Below are 11,268 nucleotides of genomic sequence, written 5' to 3' on the forward strand. Positions count from 1 at the left end.
CGCGTGGGGCTGCACCGCGCTCCGCGCTCCCCGCTCGGCTCCTGCCGGGGCTGCGCCGCCGGGCCAGCCCAAACCGGAATACCCGGCGTTTGCCAGAGCCCGCTCTGTGGAAGGAACCCTCTGCTGTACCCAAAGGCGTTAATACAGTCCTGATTTATAGCTAACTTATTATTTTTTGGGGGGGGAGGGGAGGAGGAGAGCTTTATTTTATTGCATGTCTGAGAATTTTTGACAAAGACGCGGAGGACAAAACCTTTGCTTTCTTGCACGCCGTCGTAATCAGCTCGTCAAACGTGTCTCCCTTCACTTCTGGTTTGCGTTTGCCTGAAGCCTTATCTGCGGTTGGTGACGATCAGATATTTAGAATCAGATATTTAATTTCATGGGCATGCTTTTTCCATGAGCTCTGCTTTCACTTTGTGGAGTGGAAAGACATAGTTTAGCTGTGGCTACTTCACTGAACTACTCCTGCTTGCTTCAGCTTTTTACTAACCTTGACTGCTTCAAATCACCTTTTTGGAATCCAGGACAGAAAATGACAGTGGATGATAATAGGAACAAATTGATGTCTGTCTTTAAACCATCACATCATTTGGTCCCGAGGGTGCAGTGGCACTTTCCCTCTGATGTTCGTAGGAGAGCTGCAGTAGTTTCACTGACTTTGCGGCATGTCCAAAGTAAGCATGTCCTTAAACCTTTGTCAATGGAAGCGTCTCCTGCACTGCACGAATTGTAGTGATCCAATTGACAAGGCAGCTCAAACTCTAGTTAAATACCAGCATTATTTGCTGCTTAAACGTTAGCAGTACCTTCAGGATAACAGTTAAACTTGCTAAGGCTGATCCACTGCTAATTAACGTGTGCCTAGGTATCACTCCTGTGTGTTGTATTAGGTTCCCTGTGTTCTGAGATCTCTTCTATGGGGGACTGTAGGGTGAAGTAAGGGCAGTATTAAAATGCAAACAGTGATCATCTAAGTTACTTGGTGTGGTACTGTTAACTGGAACAAAGCTGGCTTTCAAGGCCCTTTATATTTTTTTTTTTAATCTTATTATTGCTATCCTTGCTGTTCACTCATTTAATCTGTTGACAAGTGTTTTTCCATGGTTTGTTCCTCTATTTGCTAATTTTGCGCCTTCTCTGTCCCTGACTCTCTATTTTGTCTCACATCTCCTTTTGTTTCGCTGACTCTTGTAATTTTAAATCCTGTCTGAAAACGTTTGCTTTCTGCAACTGTTGATCACTGGATATTGTTTCTTATTCTTGTAACCCCAGCATTTCTTTTTTGTTGGCATAACTTGTTGTTGAGTTATTTAGCTTTGTTGTTCTGTGTCATTGCTGTGTTCTCTTATCTGGGGGAAGCTAAATTTGCTGTACTTTTACTTTTCTTTATGTTGAGAAACGTTCCTCATTTCTGAGAACACCTGCTTGTCTAGTGTCATAGACATTTCTGCTGTGACTGGTGCTTGGTACAACTGTGTGTCGCTTGAATATGTGTTGGCATTCCTGTGTCGCAGTCTTCAGACTGCTGATCCTCCCCTCTTCCTTGGAGTTAGGGCAGGACATTTACCCCCGGTTTTACAGATGGGAAGCCAAGACCAAAGCTTGCCTAAGGCACATGGGAGCTCTTTACCAGGAGAAATAATTGAACTCAAGCCAACACGCTAACTAACACTCTATCCAGGCTCTCTTTTACCTAGCTAACCCAGCTCGGGAAGACTACCTGGGATGAGACAGGACTCCTGTGTGTGTCTCTCCTTCAGCGACAGGCCAGGAATTCAAGAATGCTGATGTAGCTCTGTTAGTTCTTCAATACAGCTTTTCTGTGCCCTGCTCCCTGCCATGGTAAAGGCAGCCACCGAGCCAGGAGGCTGGAGTTGAGGAGCTGAAGGCCTTGAAGGAAATGTGAAGTCACCAGTGGAAAACTCCCATGTCTACTAAATGGGAATGCTGACCCCTCTGCTGGTGGTACAAGAGCTTGGACTGAAATTTAAAATTGTGATGCCAAGTCATGTTATCTGTGCCAGCTATTGCAATTACTGCCTTTGGACCGGTTGCAGCAACGCAAGAGGCAGAAAAACCAACTGTATTTTCAGGGAAAAAGTTTGCCCAGCTGCACATTTGGTGTCCAACCATTGCTAAACTCCTGCATCTTCTGTATTTCTGCAGGTTCTCTCTTTGCAAACATCTGAAAAGGGGTGGCCTTGTCTACCAGAGGTGCCTCTTGGTGAGGACAAAGTGGGGTAGGAGTGGGAATGATTGCTTGCTTGCTTCATTTGACTGATGTGGGTCCTTGTTTTATTGCTCTTGCCTGTATTGCTCAGGGTGCTGTTTTGAAGGGTGCTGGGCAAACGAACTTGTCACTTACACTGTTGAGTCCATATAGAGTCTCATGTGGTTGCAAGAACTTGAAATCCAGCTCAGGTCTAGTAACTCTGCAGCAGGGAGAGAGTCCTGTTTATTTTAAGCTGTCAAAGTCTAATTGTTTCTTAAACAAAGCGTGAGTGAGACCATTCTATAAATAAGATAAAAAAGCACACAGCGCCTCTCCAAGCAGGGGAGGTCTGTCACATCAGTGGACCTTATTCCTTGAAGAGTTGAATGAGCTCAGCAGTTTAGTTTTGAGGGAGATTTCTAAGCAAAGGCTGTTTCATGGGCTTTAGAATATTTTTTGCTCACTTGCTAGTGCAGAAATTTTCACGTGCTCGGTTTCCCCAGGAAACTTAAAGCTGACAGAAAGATGCAGCTGAGCTATTCAGATCAAGTGTAGCTTGAGGTTAATATCTACTATAACCTGAGTGTGGAAATCTTCCTGTTGCGCAGTTTAGGAGGTCCTAACTTCCTTGTTTAGGAGATGGGGGATCCGTGCTTCTTGGCCCTGTGTCCAGGTGAGTGAGTTGAGTGGTGCTGGGTGAAGGCAGGAGTGGCCTTCCACCTCCCCCTACAAAAAGGGTTTGAGAATCGCTGGAACAACGAGATTCTGTAAATAGGACCCAAAAGGCTGGGGCACTTCTGTGAGCTGGAAGAAACCTGTGCTCCTGTCCGTGTCTCTGAACTGTTTCTCTACTATAAACAGCTGTTGGATGTGAGCGTGAGGGCTCTGCTTTCAGATTTGATCCTTCTTAGTCAGAAGAGGAAACTGAACCTCTCTTCCGCATCTGGGGTTAGCACTGAAGCATGGGATGGGGGCAGGGACGGGGAGGTCGGGCAGCGCTGCTCCAAATTCTTCCTCCTGTATCCATGCATTAAAAGAGAGCGGTTGTGCTCAGTTTTTGAAGAAGAGGGATAACCGCCTGTCTCCATGAGGATGTTCCAGGCTGTGGATCCCAAGGGGAGAGGGGCACCTCTGGGTAATGGTACAGGAGAGGGGTTTAGGGCTCAGCATTCTCCGTTGGCTGCTGCAGGTGTTTGGATACTTGAGGTACTGAGAGTCTAAGCAATCCCCTGCTCTTTTTTTCTGCTTGGCTTTGGGCTTTTTCTAGGTTTGGATGCTAAGGAGCTGATGATGTGTAATCTGGTTTTTCCAATCTCAAGGCTCTCTGAGCTTTCCCCCTGCCCCTTCCTTTTTAAGAAGGAGGATGCTTTTGAATGTATAAACTGATAGTCTTGCAATTTAGTACAGAAAAGGAAATGTTAGGAAAAAGGAATTTACATCCACGGGTAGCTTTCTGCCATTTCAAGATATATTTGGTACTGGATTATGGAACTGTAGTAATAATGTGGGTTTTTTTCCCCACTTTTGAGCTTTTAGTGTGTTTTGGCTTCTGTGCAATTGGAGGCTTTACGTCCCACAGGAGGCATGTGGCAGAGCTAGGCAATGAATCTAGGTATCTTAAGTTGTCCCAGACCAGCATCTGAACCTTGAGACCACCTTCCCCAATATTTTGGCTGTAAATGTTGGCAATGATGTATGCTGGGAATTAGAGCTGCTATTAATCACCTATCGGTACAATGAGGGGAAGAAAGTATTCTCAGTGGGAGAGGCGGGGGAAAAAAGTAAGTAACAACAACGGCAACATCAGCCGTTGGAAAGTTTGACGATAGGCCTGTTAGTCACCATCAGTAGCTGCATACCTGTCTCACCTCCATAAACGCGCTTCTGTGCCATGGCAGCAAGAAACCTCATGGAAAGTAATTAATGGAGCATGCAGCAGGAGCTGCCTGCTAGGTAATATATGGCCATGGATGGTGAGGGGTGCTGAGACTTATTTCTAATTAGCAGCAGAAAGTGTGTTGTCAAGTATGTGGACTTGTTTTCTTGAGTTTAATGTTGATTTTTCTTGAACAACTTCTCTTAATTTGTGGAAGTGCTTGCCAGAACTTTCTTGCTTGCTGGAACTTTCTTATTTGAAATGAGTATCACACTTTCATTCAGGCTCCTTCACTGGGCTTTTGTGCATAATTTGTCTTATTGAAGTTGGACTTCACACACAGATTGAGTCAGTCATGCTTTGTGAAGAGACAAGATTAAGTAGAAAGTGCTTATGGAACAGCATAAATCAAAATATTCCAAATACAACAAAGGCTAAAATGTGGCATCTTGGTGGCCTCAGGAATTGTGCTAAGAGAAAAGATGCAGTGACTGATGATGCTTGTAACACACCAATGTACTATTTTCATCAATGCACTTTTTTTTTTTTTTTACACTTCTCTCCTACTGTCTGAAAATGTAAGCTACAGTTAAGGAACAGAGTGCATGTCCTTTGATTAATAGCAAATTTTTCTTCCTTGTGCCAGCTGACAAAATGTAATTAGTCAGGAAGGAATAAAAAGCCTGAAGAAAGTGAGAGTGGCATAACTAGAATTACTCATAATTTAATTCTGATACATATAGAAACAAATAATACCTAGAAGAGAGAAGGGAAGATGATTTTGGCTTTCCTGTGGGCAGAAGTACTCATATGTTTTATTACCTAGGTACTTTATCCTCCAGACTGACAGTACGAATGAGATTTGACAGTTTTGATTGTGTATTTCTTTATTTTTTTTAAATACTGTGTAGGATTAGCATTTTCAGAAATACGTTCTCTCAGTTGTCTTCCTAATGCAAAAGGACTGGTCTGAATTCTGCAGCTACTTTGAATGTATGCTAATGTACACTTTTCAGCTATATGGTGTATTTCTTTTCTGTGATAACTTTCTCAAGTGTAAGCTATATTATATGCATTATTAAATACCTTCATTGATCTTATAATAAATGCCACATAAGCAGAGATGTAGACATATAAATACAACTCTCTATGTTGCATACCTTGCAATTCAATACATATATCAAAGCTTATATCCTCTGTAATTACCCACTCATATTAGCAATTAGGCACCCCTCCAGCTTTGCCATTTATAACAAACTTATTTTCATGCTCGTTTCAAATTCTAACAACAGTGCTGTCTTTAAATAAACAATGAGACAAAGCTTTCCACAAAGCACCCTTATGGGAATGCAGCAAGTAATGAGCCCCGGAGGGGGTTTGTTTGTTTCAGAAGTTTTACTCGCACACAGAGCGCAGCTAAGGGTGTGAAGGAACATAGGATTAGACTTAATTACGGTATTATGATTTATGAGATTGTACGCTCAAATGTAATATCCTTAGTTCAAAGAGCTCATTATCAAACAGAAGCAGAGAGAAAATTGGGGTTAGGGAAAGAACCAATTGATTTAATGCAAAAGTGAGTTTACCCGTAAGCTGTGTGGTAGTAATCGAAGTAAGAGAGGACTCAAATTTTGAATTGAGGCAAGTGCAGTGGCTATTACAACTTCTGTAGTTCTCAGCTGGGCTATGGGTAATGTGGGGAGTAGCCAGGAAGGAGAGGGGAGATTGTTTAACTTGCGTGACTTTAAGTCTGATTTAACTTCCTTTTACATAATGAGGAGATTAACTAAACGTGGTTCTCGGACTCACTAGAAATCAAGGTTATCCTGTATTTTAAAAGTGCCACAGAAGAAAGAGTCAGATCAATCTTTGACTTCCCCAGCTTGGAACTTTATCTCCTACGAAGCATGTGAACCTTTGCTCAGTCGGGCGTTTTACTGCTCGGGGAGGTGTTTGAAACCTGCTGCCCTTTGCTGTTAATGGTACAGGCTGCTGCTGCTCAGCTGAAGTGTGCGCCTGTTTGTTGGGCAATAGCACAAAGCCATGTCCTCTGCACATGTATTTAATGCACTTGAAGTCTGGTCTCTGCTTGCTGTGAAAGGTCTGTTACTTCTTGTACGAAAGGGAGACTGGTGAAGTTCGTATGACTTTGATATACTTGATTAGGGATATTTATGGGAAAAAATGGAGAAAGGAAAATGAATGGCAGTTCAGGATTTTACTTTTTTCCTTGTCAGTAGTGTGTTTTGTCACTTATTCAGAGATGCATTATTTTAATTATATTAAAGACATAAAAACCCTTATGACTGATTCTTTTAAACCTTCATTTATTATTTGTAAATCTGATTCCATCTAATTACTTTAATCAGTAGTTCCACCACTATGTAGATGTGTAGACACTTCCTGACATAGGTTCTGGTTTCAGCTGTTTATCATGATGCTAAACCTTGACTTTTTGGACCCAAGGTAGACACCTGTGTGGAAAGTTTCAAGTAAAATGGCATTTCTGAGAACAGGATAGGTGAAAATGCATCCGTTATCCCTGTTTAAAAACAACAAAAAAAAGGATCTTGCAGCTGTGTGTCGAGAGCCTCCCTGAGCTGCAGCGCTGTCTCCAGACCCGCTTGTCCTTCTCTGCCCCTTTGGAAATTTGCCCACGTTTTGCCAGCACTTGAGTTGAGGAAGGATTTCATTCAGACCCCTACAACCGCATGGGCTGTCTTGGTACCTGCCTCTTGCTGGAGGGCAGTGGGTATTAACCTGGCAGGGGCAGCTTCTCCTCTCTGCTGGCACTGGGCACCAAGAGGTCCTAACCTGACCTGCAGCTGTGTGGGAGGTGAATCCTGGTTTCCAGGATTTTCAGCTTCCTTTCCTGGGGGGCACAGGAAAGCTTCAGTTGTGCAACTGCTTTGTGTTCCCTATCTCTGGAGAAGTAAAAATAATTTCGATTACCGCAGTTCACTTCAAATATGAAACAAACTTAAACCAAGAAATTACATTCTAGCAAGTTAATGGTTTTGGTTGCAAAATTGGAAACTGAGTTAAACAAGGAAACCAAAAGACAGTGAAAACAGGCTTAAAATGTATTTGTTATTCCTGTCTTGTATTAGGTATCGCTTGAGGTTTTGAGGGGCTATTTTGGCTGTGGTAGCCAAAAGATTGTGTCAGGAGTAGTCTTATTGTTTTTCCAACTGTCTTTCTGTGCCTGAATCTCTGTCTACCTCTTATGCTCATTTGTTTGCAGTTTTTGATTGCTATTGAATAGTAACAAAGCATTGTCCAAAGCATGTGATTTTAAAACAATTCTTATTTATTGATTAATAATAAAGGAAAGAGGATCCTAAAGTGTTGACCAGGCTGGGCTGCCTGGGGCTGTCCGTGTGGGTGCTGCTGCACTGTCCTGCAGCATACCTGAGAATAAGCCACCCCTTCCAGAGCTCCTGCAGTGCTGGTTCTTCTGCTCAGGTTTACCTTTTGACTTAGCCAGCTAAGTGAATTGTTATTATAATATATATTGCAGATTTTGCAAACCATGCCTATAAGTGCTTTTTCCCCTCTTCCTTTTGCTCAGTAGCTTGCCTTCTGTGCCTCTATTTTGGGGGGTCCTTTCACGCTTGTGGGAACATTTTGGAATTTGGCAACTTGAGATGCTGCCTGAGCTGAAGCTGCCCCAGCCCTTCGTGGGCTTCAGAGGTACGTCACATTGCCTGAGCAGGATTTTCCTTGCTATTACTTCCGCTGGCTAATGAGTGACCACGGGGTTGCTGTCGGTTGCAGAAAAGAAAACAGGAAAACAGTCTCCCCTGTCCTTTCTGTGCTCCCTCGCCTGCCCCTGGAAGATGAAGAGGAGAGGGGGGAGATGGGTGCAGGGGGGCGCGTTGGTGAACGTAGGGTGAGGCGGTAGAGAAATCAACAGAGCAAGGGTGCATGGAAAGAGGTATGTGTGATTGGTAGGGCAGTAACTGATGTGCGTGGTCTAAAAGGCAGCATGTGTTACAAGCAAAGTAGGGCTGAAGAGGAACAGAAGAAGATGGACAGCTGCTGAGAGATCTGCAGTCCCCTGCTGACAGAAAATAGCTATGAAAGCTACAGGCAAACTGTCTTATTTCTTTTCACATTACTCCACGTGGAAGAAATCAGCTTGTCACTGCCACTGTTTACTTTGATATTTCAAATGGCGGAGGTCTTTGCTAGTATGGTCTCAAAAAATTGAATAATTGATATTTTTTTCCCCAGGGTTTTTGGTGGTGTTTAGGAAAATGCGTAATAATACTACCTTGTCCAAGAGAATGTCTGAGTTATAAAGTCAGTTCATCAGAAAGAAATAGCAGTTTTAAGATTGCCTATGGTACCCTATGCAATTCTTTGTGTAAAAGCACAACAGTCCTTACTGACATTGTCCCGTACTATTGTTTGCAATGTATGGCTGACTTGCTAAGTGCATGTGATGCCCAATGCATTTGTAACAACTGAGGTTATATGTAATCAATTGTGGTAATTCGGTAATCTTCTTATATAATAAATTTTGGACAGTTCATTTGAAATGCCCCTTTAGGTTGTTGCTGCTACATGAGTGAAGGCATGGAGTTGAAATTTACATGAAATTACTTGGCAGAAGAAGGCTAGAAGAGCATATTGCAGTGTGGTTGTTATCACTTGACTCTCTAAGTTAAGCTTACTACAGCTCTTTTCAGTACAAAGAATTGATATTAAAACAGTAATCAAGTTTTTGTTCTTTGACCTCTGGCAGATAAAAATCAATGTCATTTAAAAAAAAAAATCAACAAACAAACCCTGAAACAAGGCTTTTTATATGAATCTCAAAATACAGAAACTTGTTATGATCCAATGCTTGGACTTCTTATCTTGATTTTCTTTTAGAGACTTGTTTGAATTTCAAACAGCTTTTTTTTCCACTGCACTTGACACACACAAGTTAATCAATGTTGCAGGGGCAGCTGAAAGCATGCAGTTGCAGGATTAGGAAATAGCTGCTTAAAGTCATGGTAAGCCCCAAATTTTTATACCTACTGCCCGCAGTTAAAAGACAGCAACCCAGTTCTTAGGGTTTTTCCTCTTTTCAGTTTAAACTTGTGCTGGTATTCCTGTGTGCGGAGCAGAGGCAGGTCATGCACAGGAGGCTCCAAGCCACCCAGCTGTCTGCTTGCCTTCTGAAGGTGCTTTGGATGAAAGCTGGAGGACCAGCAGGTTTCATTTCAGTGTGGGGAATTTTGCCTGGCTCCAGTGTGCATCTACATCCTGAATGCCTGTGAAATTTTGTGTAGTTGTATAATCTTGAGCACTGTGATGTGGAAAATTTAACTAGGCGGCTTTAGAGGGCAGCTGAGTTGAATGTGACCAGTATAGTTTTGTGCTGAGTCTCACAATACCTGACATTATTTGTAAAGTCCCAACTTCCAGGACTCTTATGAATTTTGGATATCCTCAGCTTCTCCCTTGTGTATGTGGAGGAAGAGCTTCAAAATAGGAATGGTTATGAATGAAACGTGTAAGTAGTGCCCTGAGTTTAGTAGTAATTTTCTTCCACTAACTTAAAATCAGAGCGTGTGCTTTGCAGGTGGGCGGGCTAACTAATGGTATGTGAGTACTTGAGAATGGAAACAGTGCTTTTTGCTTGAGCTTGTTCTCATTTTAAAGTTAGCTGGGCATAGATTTCTGATGGGCTCCCCACTTGTTCCAGATAACTGAAACAGTAGTGTGCTTTGCTAAAATATTCTCAGTCACTTTTTCAATCTGACTAATAATTTTTTTATTGTTCAGAAAAAATAAAGAGACGAAAAAAAGTAACGTATTGGGAAAGACTAGATATCAGTTTTGAAAACACTGAGCAGATCTTTGTACAGTTTTAAGTGGTGAAAAATGTTCAAATTCATCACTAAGCAAGTTCCATTCTTCCCATCAAAGAATAAAAGTTTTAAGGCTACCTAGAAAGTTTAAAAAACCCTATGCCTTCATTTAAAAAGAACCTGACAAACTGCACGGAGTGAAAAAGGTTAACTGCCTGTTAGTAATATTTACTTTGATATCTTGGACAATTTCCGACTTAGGTTATTGCCTTTTGCCAAGCTAGACTCAATTTCAGCTGAATGCACCATCCTCTCCTTGCCATCTGCTACTGAAGAGGGTGCCAGTCTGTAGTCTTCACTCCTGTTCCACATTTGAAAAACAGGGCCCAGTGAGCTTAACTCTTTACACAGAGCTGAAACGTCAGGGTTAAGTGGAGAGTTTTGTGAAATTTCATTGCTCTAAAATGAGGTTTTACATCAGGCTTGCTGATGTAAAAATTGGGTATGGCAGTGTCTGTAATGCTGCTTCTCAGGTTGAAGACAGAACTTAGTAAGTCAAGCTTTACTGTCAGACAGCTTTCATAAGTAATGAACTGATGTAATAAATATTTTGGATTTTAGTATTGATGTAAAAACAGTAAAGTTCACTATTTCAGTGAATACAGGAAGTCCAAGTTTCAAGTAAGATTTTCAGGTATCTTTGTAGATATCCTTACATATCATTGCTGTCACTGTAGCATGTTATTTATAAAGAATATTAGAATACAGAAAAAATATTCCTTGCTTTTAAATGATAAAAGTGCAAAATAACATACAGAAAATTTAGTGGATTTTTTTGTTGTTGGTGTGGAGGTAATAGTTTATTTGTGTCAGGCTGTAGGTGACAGTTTGTTATATATCCTTTTACTCAGAAAAAGTATCTAACAAGGTAGTGGCAAAGTTGCATGACATTATTTCCTTTATAGGTGGTCTGAGATGTAGGTCCTACACCTGCAAATTTGTAGACTTAAACTGCAACTATGTCATGAGGCAATTTTTTAAAAGAACCTGTCGAAGAGGGTCCAGTTTAAGATTTCTACTTCCTTGGCTGGCTAGATCTTCAGGAGTACTAAAAGATAGATTAGGATTTGATCACGAAACCATTCAGAGGCTGGTATCTGGCTCTTCAGAGAGAGCACTGCTATGGACCCTGGGCAGCTGCAGGATTAGGGTTAGAGGTATGCTCAGTTTGTGTTAGCAATGACTTCTCTTGCAAAAACAAAACAAGGTCAGGACATGGCAGGCAATAAGTCTTGTCTGTATTAACTTTTGTAGTTGAACAGGTTTTTCTGCCACTGAATGTAAGGACCAATTACTGTATTCCCCACCCA

At 41.8% G+C, this 11,268-nt stretch overlaps 1 protein-coding gene across 2 annotated transcripts in view; it reads left to right on the forward strand.

Annotated features, from left to right (window-relative positions):
• The window catches only part of ITPR2 (inositol 1,4,5-trisphosphate receptor, type 2), a 267,987-nt gene that overhangs the window by 178 nt on the left and 256,541 nt on the right, over window positions 1-11,268 (forward strand). The window lies entirely within an intron of this gene.

Source organism: Haliaeetus leucocephalus, unplaced genomic scaffold (assembly GCF_000737465.1).
Source record: "Haliaeetus leucocephalus isolate CR32 unplaced genomic scaffold, Haliaeetus_leucocephalus-4.0 Scaffold473, whole genome shotgun sequence".
Taxonomy (NCBI): Eukaryota; Metazoa; Chordata; class Aves; order Accipitriformes; family Accipitridae; genus Haliaeetus; species Haliaeetus leucocephalus.